Source organism: Equus caballus, chromosome 4, assembly GCF_041296265.1.
Source record: "Equus caballus isolate H_3958 breed thoroughbred chromosome 4, TB-T2T, whole genome shotgun sequence".
Classification (NCBI taxonomy): domain Eukaryota; kingdom Metazoa; phylum Chordata; class Mammalia; order Perissodactyla; family Equidae; genus Equus; species Equus caballus.
The window spans coordinates 24,084,884-24,093,492 of record NC_091687.1 but is presented as its reverse complement, the minus strand read 5'-3'; positions in this window follow the sequence as shown (position 1 = coordinate 24,093,492).

Below are 8,609 nucleotides of genomic sequence, written 5' to 3'. Positions count from 1 at the left end.
ATGTCGCTTAACCAGTTATTAACTGCTCTAACTAGAATGATCACATGCTATTATTCCCTACGAATTTATTGCCGAACAGTCGGTGGAAGAGAAGCAGCTCATGCAGCAGGCACCATACCACTCTCGCTGGCAATAGAAAAGACGAAAAGTACAAAAAGTCACGTATTGAGAGAATTTTCCAGAACGGAAAGCCCACCATACTACATTTGCTTTTATTTTATTTTATTCATGTATCCCTCTGCCTTCCCTACCTCCATCTCACAGGTATTTAGGAGTGGAGGAGGGGTTTTAAATACCATTATGGTCTTCATTGTATGATTTGTTTCTGTTTTGTTAATTTGCTTTTCTTTTGCATAACAATAATTAATGCTCCCTAGGATTATAAGAATAAGAAATATGGTTTTGGGACCAAAAAGCACAAGATTTAGAATTTGGAACAAATCTAGTTATCTGCACTGGAGAAGATTTGAGATGTACATACTATTTCTTAGTAAGAGTCTGAAAACAGTATATCACGTTAAAGATTCTGCCCTTATGAAGCCCAACCATTAGTCAGTGAATTTGTCTTTTTAACAAAATTAAAATCATTTGCCATCTAAGCAGACTACCAGATATTTTATTCCTATTATTATTTCTATGCAACTATACTATAAATCTTCAGTATGAATTGGAAATATGACTCAGTCTTAATAACGCTGTCAGGAAACCAAAGCAGTATACGTATTTTCATTTTACTGATAAAAGATTTGTAGTTGGCTAATTCTTTCTCTGACTAGAAAAGATCAACCTTAACATGGATGTTGAATTTTTAAACCACTTATCCCTCTACTGCTGACTGCATCAATAACTTAAAAGATCAGGAAACAAAGACACAATAACTTCAGACCAATATTTATTTTCTGAAGATGTATTCATTTGCCACTCCAGGTAGAGACAGAACATAAGATTTGGAGAAAGCAAGGGGGACATTTTATGTTTGTTCATGTTTAGGCTAACCAGATCCTGTATCCTTTTCGTATTGAGCAAAGGATTCTGAGGTATGTCATTCCAAGAAAATAAGTCTCTTTATGCTCTAACACTCTCTCACGGAGAATGTGTTCAGAATATAGAAACAAATCCAAGTTATGCACCTTCCCCATACTAAACATTATTTAGAAAACAAAGAAAACTTTTCAGTGTTAGATCCTCAGTAGTTAGTCATCTCCAGCTTTAAATATTGTGCCTAACAAGCATAGCTCAGTGTTTATCACAAGGCCTTAGTCTTATCTGAACATTTAACATAAACATGAGATTAATATGTCATGAAAATGACCTGACTTCAAGGTTATCTGCTGTTAGAACAGTTTCCGATATAAAGAAAAGGGCATCCATTTCAAGCAAGGGAAGTTCTGTGTTATTTTAGCAAAGCACTTCAACTGCTTTTAAGGAGAACTTGATCACCATAACTGCAGAAGTACAATAAAAATAAGCTTAGAAGTGTGAAAAGTAGAGTGTGAGAAAAGCTTCTATAGGACAGATAAACCATCAAACTACTTTAAAATAAGAAGTTAGAAGCATTTAATCAATAAAAAGAAGAAAGAAGGAGAAAGGAGGGAAAGAAGAAAAGGAAAAGAAACAAAGAAAAGAAGAAATAAAAAATGAAGAAGGAAGATAAAACTGCAAAAGAATTTATGTTCTTTTTCTTAAGAAAAGAGCCTGATAGATATTTTACTTTCAGTTTTGCTAATGTAGACCAAAAATTTTTTCTTAAATTTCTGCTGTATCATCTCACGGACTATAAATAGTGCCAGTAAACACATTTGCATTATTTCCCTTTTTTTTTTTTTTTGGCTGAGGAAGATTCACCCTGAGCTAATGTCTGTGCTAATTTTCCTCTATTTTGTATATGGGTCTCCACCAAAACATGACAGGTGATGTGTGGTGTAGGTCCATGCCCAGGAAACTAACTGGGCCACTGAAGCAGAATGCAGATGGAACTTAACCCCTAGACCATGGGACCAGCCCCTAAAATGATAAGAGAATTTAATTAAAAATTAAATATATCCAATATATCAAATGACGTAGTTCTGAGACTGTCTCATTATTATTTTTTTTTAAAGATTTTTTTTTTCCTTTTTCTCCCCAAAGTCCCCCAGTACATAGTTGTATATTCTTCGTTGTGGGTCCTTCTAGTTGTGGCATGTGGGACGCTGCCTCAGCGTGGTTTGATGAGCAGTGCCATGTCTGCGCCCAGGATTCGAACCAATGAAACACTGGGCCGCCTGCAGCGGAGCACGCGAACTTAACCACTCGGCCACGGGGCCAGCCCCTAAGTCTCATTATTTTTAATAAGCCTTGTAAAACACTGTATTCTCCTATAAAGTTGTAGCTAACTTACCAGAAAAGACAACATTTCTGCATCCAGATATGGGAGCCATGTTTCCTATTCAATTCTTCTTCCCCCAAATAATTGCTGGTGCCTTATCCTATAAAAATAATTGCAAATTTCTTCTTAAAAAACTTATGAATTAGTCCTTCAAAAATAAAATACTACCATCTAATTTTTTCTTATTATTTTCTTGCTCTCTGATTAGCTTTTTGTCATTTTTTGTTTACTTTTAAAAAATTTAAATATATGTATCACCACAGCTACCTTTCCTCTAAAATTTATAATAGGAATACTTACTTGAATATGCTCCTTCCTCAGGAATAATTCAATCTGTTTGAATTTATTCCATTGTCTTCCTTTAGTATCTTATTCAGATTGCATTTTACTTCTTTTTCGTACATGAAAATGTGTTTAACTTTGTCTTTCAAACACTGCTACGTTATGATGTCTGTAGACTTTTACATAAGCTTTCAGAATCATTGATCTACCAAGACCAATCTGGAGAGGGGAATCTCCAAGTTCTGTGATGATAGACTCCATCCTCCCTTTCTTCTAAGAGGGCTTTGGACATTTGTGCATCTTGGGTTTGATGGGGATCACAATATTTCACTCACATAGGCTCCTGATAGAATGACTTTCCATGTTACACTTTCATAATCTGTCCTAAATTGAGGTTTACATACCCAATGTAAATTTTTTATTTTCTGAATAATTGAAAGGCATAAAATTAGGTATTTTATTAAGAAATAATCTTTAAAATAAAACCGTCTAAAGATTTGGAAAATCATCTTTATAGATCTGGAAGCATAAGCTTTATTTCTTTATCTCTTTTGAAGGCATCTCATTGGGTTAGTTGAGCTTCACGTGCTTTTCCATCCATGCACCAGAAGTGCATCCTACTGTGTTGTTGAACATGTTCTTTAGAGAAGCTCAAAATTGCATTAGAGAGACTATTTCAGAGTATTGAAGAAAATTTTCACCTGTAACCTCATGCCTGGTTTATTAATTTTTTCTCACATGGGGAAATAAAAGGAAATATTACAGTCTTTAAATATGGAAACAGTGTTAAAAATCCACAGAGAAACTATTTCAACTGAAGAAAATAAGAGTTTAGGAGAAAGCTACTAAATCATATCAAGCAAAGCTGAGTGAGCTTCAAAAATTTGTTTTCCACTGAATTATAGGACTTAATGCCTTCGTAGTGCTGGGTTTACCAGTCTTCTCTACATGTCACATTACAAGGACACGTGGTAATAACAGAAGAAACAACATGAATACATGAATAATATCTCTTTCCATACATGTACATCTGATGTCAGTAAAATTAGTGAAATTCAGAGCTGGAGTAGAGCTTAGGAAGCAATTAATCCAAACCACTCATACCACGTGTGAGAGACCAGAGGCTGCTAGTGACAGCAAGTCATGTGTGTCACAAAAGAGAATCAAGACTTTATTTCTTCAAATTCCTAACATCTAAACTGCTTAAAATGGAGAGTAGAAGAGTAAATATTTTAAGGCAAGCAAACATAACTTGTTTAAAGTGATCATTAAAAATAAAATTAATTGAAACCAAGCTCTCCTAGACACTAGTAAATAAGCCCCTTGAAATGCCAGACTTGGAGAATAGTTTTTGCATCTCCTCCACACAACTTCTTCTTGTCTCGTATCTTGTGTCTTATAGAGAAAACAATTCTGAGAGCGAGAACAACTGGTGGTCATTGGAAGTGATCAAACATTTTAAATAGCCAGGTGGCCTATGTGGACTCTAACTGCCCATTACATGGCTACTGTTCATTTTAATCTTCCAGATGGCATTTCTCCCTTTATCGTTTCCTTTTATACACGGCTAAACTGTAAATTAGTTAGATCTAGCACGTATTCTGTGGAACTCTATGTAACTTTGTAACTGAAGTTCACAAAGTTAGAAGTCAAATTATTCATGAGGTCATGTTATGTCATTTTAAAACTATCACAGGTGTCCTAGAGGTGACCTCTGGAAATGGCAAAGGGAAGCTTCACATTTTCTATGAAAGTTAATATTCCGATCTGCTTAGATGCCCTCTACGAATCTCATGGGCCCTTACATTCATTTTTTTCTCTTATGAGAGATTAAAATGGGCTTGTGATCAAACATAAGTTGTGTCTGTTAATTTCTCCACTAGCAAAAAGTTAACATGAATATTATGTGTTCATCACCTAGTAAATAACCTATAGTTAGAAGCCACAAAGTAAGAAAAGCTGAGGATGTTGTAGCTGAATCTATCTCTAGAGCCTTTCTTCTTGCTTAAAAATTATGCAGCAGGGTCGGCCCGTGGTGCAGCGGTTAAGCTCACACGTTCCGCTTCTCGGCGCCCTGGGTTTGCCGGTTCGGATCCCGGGTGCGGACATGGTGCCGCTTGGCGTGCTGTGCTGTGGTAGACGTCCTCCCACATATAAAGTAAAGGAAGATGGGCACGATGTTAGCTCAGGGCCGGGGCTTCCTCAGCAAAAAGAGGAGGACTGGAAGTAGTTAGCTCAGGGCTAATCTCCCTCAAAAAAAAAAAAAAAAAAAATTATGCTGCAGTTGTAAGTCAGAATTTGTGGTTTTAGTAATTTCAATATATGCTTTTTTATTAAAAATCCTTTGGGTTAGAATAGACATGAATAACTACATTTTATATTTATTTTTATGCAATAGATAATTATTTGGGAAAAGAAGACCAAAATACAAGAAAAGAAGTAATTTTTGGTAGAGTATATAATTTTTAAGCTTGTCTATGGTTCTTTGCTTATATTTACCATTTGAATGAAAGTAAATAATAGATTATGATAATGCTGTTGAAAATCTTTCAAGAAATAAAGCAATTTATAAATATATAACCAGACTTACATTTTAAAATATGTTTCCCAATTAAAAACACCTTTAAGTATACGTTTCCCAGTTATTAAATATTATAGCCTGAGTTCAAGTTTCTCTTCAGCATTTATTATCTCTATGTCCTTAAGCAAGTGACTTGTCCTCCCCAGATGTCACTCAATTTCTCCATAAATAACCGCTCCTCTTTCATACTCTCTGAGGACAATGACAGGTATACAGTAAGTGCTTAATAAAAAACTAGCTATTATTTTATTGTCATTTATTCCTATTTTTGACTCATGAGCTTGAGATTTTATAAAATTAAGATTGAATGCGAAAGGAAATGTTGTTAAACCTTATAGTGATGTTTTAGGAGGAATGTATGGGAATATTCTGAGCTTCTCCAGAGGCAAATGGTGGTAAATTATAATCATTTGTAGTGCAGGAATAAAAAATTGAGAGAAGAACTGGAGTTAGTTCAAAACAAGGAGACTAAATAAAAATAATACACAAGGGCCTTGAGTCTGTAATCATGAGATGTTATGAGGAGGGGGCCAAGGCAACCATCAGAGTTCTATAATTGATTTAGCTGTGTTCTAGCATGGGGTTATACTGCAGAAAAAGCTTTGGTCTGACTCCAGTATACATGGAAATCCCACCCACCCCCAAGTAAACTAAGCCAAGTATGTCAATAAATGGCTATTAAGTGATTCTGTATGGTAATAAGCTCAATTGTAGTTAGTCAGACTGTAGTATGAAGGGCTTAATGTCTTAGATATGGGATCTCCATCATTATAAAAACTTAGTGTATCCCCCCAACTGAGAATCCTAGGCCTTTTAAGGGATCATCACACAAGTCCTAAGTTGGTTAAAATACACTGACCACACTGGAATGGTCTTGATTCATGTCAGTTGTCTCACCACAATTATTAATAGCACATACTTTTGCTTTCAAAGTATGATATATGATATGATCACCCTAGTTAAAGAGGGATATGAAGCCCTTGGATCAGTATCAAGTTTAGGATCATGACTGGATAACTTGCAAAGTATAAGATGGAAGACTGTCTAAGATTCCTTTAAATGGCCAGGATTTAATTGTGAGTTTATTTGAGGTTAGATTATGGAAAATTTTGATCCCAAGTCAGTGTTCTAAATTCAGAGAATAGGAGTCAGCTCACATTTTCTTTGGAGAGAGCCATTGGCTCTGTGGGAGTAGCCCCTGATGGTTGGGCTGAATCATCAATTAATGTTGATAATTGTTATAAAGGAGCAAAAAGGCTTTAGATTTAAGGAAACATGAGTGCAGGAAACTATACTTTAGAAAATGCTTTGCAATCTAAAAAGGAGAAAAGATAACGGAAGTCTATAGAATTTCTGGGATTCCTTCTATATTTGGAGGCTTTGAATACTAATTGTGAAAGGTGTGTTAACTACTTCATATTGAGAGTAGAGGTGTATGTGTGTGTGTGTGTATGTGTGTGCATGTGTGTGCGTATGCATACATGGTGTGCTACAGCAGTGAAATTCAGGGATGGGATGGAACCGGGGAAAGTTGAGTAAATATAGGATTAAAGGGAAAATTGCAGCTGACACTCATTCTCTTGTAATCTTTCAGCTGGATGACTTTACTAGATCACACAGGCTGTGTCCATTTGTTCCCTGCAGAGGATGTAGGCAGCTTTCTCTACTCTAAGGAAGTCTTATTACCAACAATCTCCATTGGTTCTCTCCATTGTGCCTTAGAATTCACTCTTCTTCACTCTTCATTTTTTTCTCTGTCACACATTCAGTGTTTAATAAGAGCTTGGTTCTCTCAATTGACATCCCAACCCCAGGAGCTTTCTTTGCCTAAGACCACTTTTCCTCTCACACTTAAGGTAACTAAAGATCAGAACTTCCCAATCTGATTTCTCCACCTTGAACTTAACCATGTCCCTTTGAAGCTCATGTCATTCAACTTAGAACATATTTTTCTTCTTATTTACAGACTGTCTCCATAATTTATTGAGGATTCAGCACTTCATCTCTTAATCTCTAACGCATGACCTGCCCTCATCCCTTAGTTACCTCAACCTTCATTTGGATGATGCTTTCAAAATACCGATATGTCAGATCTGTTGTTTCATATAAAATAAAAATATTGTTCACTCTACTTCAATCGCACACTTCCATTGTCTTGTTATGGACTTTGACATTTTCTAGAATTGTTGCACCTTGGAAATAATTAATTTAGACACCTTATCACTTACCAAACTCTTTTATTCTTTCAGTTATTTTATTACTCTACTCCCACTTAGTTGGCCAGTTATTTCACAAAATCCATGCCAGTTTCTCTTCTGACATTTCTACATATATCCTCTTACTCTTGTCTTCACTTCTTTTCCTCTCAAACTTAAATTCAATGTGTTATCACTTTAACCAGCCTTGGCCTCATTTGGTTATGTCAGGGAGCCAATATAAGGATTCTGCAAGTTTTTGGGTATATCCATCCTAACATTCATTTAGAAACAAGGGGAAAAAAACACAGCATTGTTCTATGGACTCACCAGATCCAGGATTCCATTTATGACCTGATTTCCATAAGCCTTAAATCTGGTGAACTTTAGTGGCATTTTAGGTCCCCATGAATTGAGGAGTCAGTGGACTTCCACAAGGGGACCCAGAGACTCCTACAATCAAGTGGTTTGAGTGGTGATGTATAATCTGGAGGAATAAAGAACTGATATTTGGAGAAAAACTAGAGTTATTTCGAAACAAGAAAACTAAATAAAAAATACACTAGAGCTTTGAAACTGTATTCATAAGACATGTATGGGAAGGGGGCCAATGTAACAGCTCAGAGTTCTGATTTTGTTTAGCTATGTTCTATCTAGCACAGAGTTATATTAGGGAAAAGGCTTTGGCATGACTCCAATATGTATGGCAATCCCACTTGTGATCTACCTTGTGTCTGGGAACTTGGTGAGAGGATTTGTTTGTTTGTTTTTCGTAATGACTTAAGTCATGTTTCTGTTCAACAGACACAAGATTTTCTTTTTTTTTGCTCCTCCCTAGTTGTATAGATTGAGTAATACTTTGAAATTGTAGTCATTTATTTAACTTTTAGGAGCATCAGGATCTATTGGTCACAACCAGAGCTCCCTGGAGGTCAAAGCCCTCTGCTTGCCATGGCATTCCTTTGGCTTATTATTGTACTTTTGTGGTTAAGTGCTGCCACTACATAATCATTCCCATCAACAAATGAGCTCATTGCAATGGTGCCCTACAAAAGACCCACACCATGGAAGATGGCGACACTTCACTAAGGACTAAGGTATTTTTCAATGTCTTAGTGAATGGGGTGTCTTCTGACCCCTCCCAGGGGATAGTAGGAAGGTTAATGTATTTCACATAATAAATACA